Source organism: Amphimedon queenslandica, unplaced genomic scaffold, assembly GCF_000090795.2.
Source record: "Amphimedon queenslandica unplaced genomic scaffold, v1.1 AMPQUscaffold_6040_Cont21998, whole genome shotgun sequence".
Lineage (NCBI taxonomy): Eukaryota > Metazoa > Porifera > Demospongiae > Haplosclerida > Niphatidae > Amphimedon > Amphimedon queenslandica.
The window spans coordinates 1-1,792 of record NW_003553665.1 but is presented as its reverse complement, the minus strand read 5'-3'; the positions used below and the strand labels follow the sequence as shown (position 1 = coordinate 1,792).

Below are 1,792 nucleotides of genomic sequence, written 5' to 3'. Positions count from 1 at the left end.
CATTCAATCCTACTATTTTCCCATTTTTAATGTTTTTTATTTACTTGTTTCCATTCTTTTTTCTTAAATCAAGAAATTACATTCTGTTATGATTCTGTGGTTAGGTTAATTATATTCATGCTAATCACGTGCGCATAAATTAAAATGGCGTCAAACCACAAACCCACGCGGTGGATGCAGCTGGATTTTGTCTTCCATTTTGTTCTCTGTCCTCGCTTCTTTTAGAAACTACCTTTGTGGTCCTTGACCCAAGCCCAGAGGAGTGATGTAAAAGTCACCTTGAGCTGTTCTCTAGTTTAAGAGATTATCCGGTGTATAGAAGAAAGATGAAAGAAGAAGAAGAAGAAAAAGTCTGAAGAATTTTGTAGAAATTTGAATTTGAGCCTGTTTTCCAGAAATGCTCCCGCTACATTACAGTTCACTTTAAAGGTACCAGGAGAATCGCTCAGTGAAGGAGAGCTCATTTAAGCCATTTATAAGGCTGTACAACGTAAGATAAAAGAGATATAAGTGTTTGAAAATCATAAAAACGGACGCCATCTTGAAAAATCGACCTCAATCCTACATATAGGCTACCGCCTATATAATATCACATATATGTATATACGTCAATGACTAACAAAACCATGCAAATAAACAATCGTCAACCAATAAAAGAGAAAACAAATTAGGGATGCCACTTTGAGGTAACCGTGCTAAGAAGTAAGAACTAAAGCTAAACTTCTAATCAAGCTTTTCATAAAATACTTTTACTATTTTTACTTTTAAAAATTATTAGTAAGGAGCCAATGCCTTTCCCTAGTCTCCATTTCACTCCACCTCCTCCAGCTCAGTCTCTCTCACTCACAGATAATGAGCACTCCTCTTTACTGAGCAACGAAGCTGATAACAATAACAATAATAATAATATTAATAATAATAATAATAATGTTATTTTTTAAATGCAGAGTTGTAATTCTTCTGTCAGTGCTGGCGATGACAAAACTGTATTGATGGTACAAACGATAAAGTCCCAAACTCATTTAACAACCCTCGAAGTACAGGTATACTTATAATAATTAATTAGTGGGTGTGGTTAGATTATTAATTAATGTATTTTTATAAATGTATACAATGTACATGTAGGTTAACACTATTGAAACACCATCTCTTGCTCACGTTGTCCACCATTCTCCTCCTCCTCTTAATTCCTTCGCCCTCTCTTTGTGTTAGTAATTCATGGTGTCAGCATAATTTCATTTCTATCTTTGTTCTGTTGTCATCATTTAAAGAACCTTTATCAGTATCAAAGGCTGGAGGGACCTCAGTCAGGGAAAAACCGAGTCTTAGTTTGTCACAGCACATTGAAGGAGGTAATATGTTGAAAATATTAGTAACTTATTTCATTAGAAATATTTATAACTTAATTTGTACACAGCATAAGGACATTAATATGTATCAGAAGATGTAATAAAAATTTGGGGTGATTTCGGAGCCATTTTTTGGAAAAAACCATGGGCTATAGCCTTAGGTATTTTTCAGAATTATTGCATTTTCTTAAAATGGCCATAACTTGAAAAATTGAAGTCAGAATTTTATGTAGCTCAAACTTGCTACACGCATAAGGAAATCAATATGTATCAAAAAATGTAATAAAAATTTGGGTAATTTTGGAGCCATTTTTGGATCAAAAACAATGAGCTATGTATAGCCTTGGGAATTTTTAGATTTACTTAAAATGGCCAGAACTTAAAAAATTAAAGTTGGAATCACATCAAACTTGCTACACAGCATAAACACATCAATTTGTATC

The 1,792-nt window shown here is 33.4% G+C and overlaps 1 long non-coding RNA gene across 1 annotated transcript; it reads left to right on the top strand.

The window, feature by feature from the left end:
* The first annotated feature begins 584 nt into the window (after window positions 1-584).
* On the top strand, window positions 585-1,483 carry LOC109592185 (uncharacterized). The gene is made up of 3 exons (XR_002190222.1): window positions 585-702; window positions 779-1,043; window positions 1,126-1,483. It is a non-coding gene; the product is annotated as an uncharacterized LOC109592185 (long non-coding RNA).
* The last annotated feature ends 309 nt before the right edge of the window (window positions 1,484-1,792 follow it).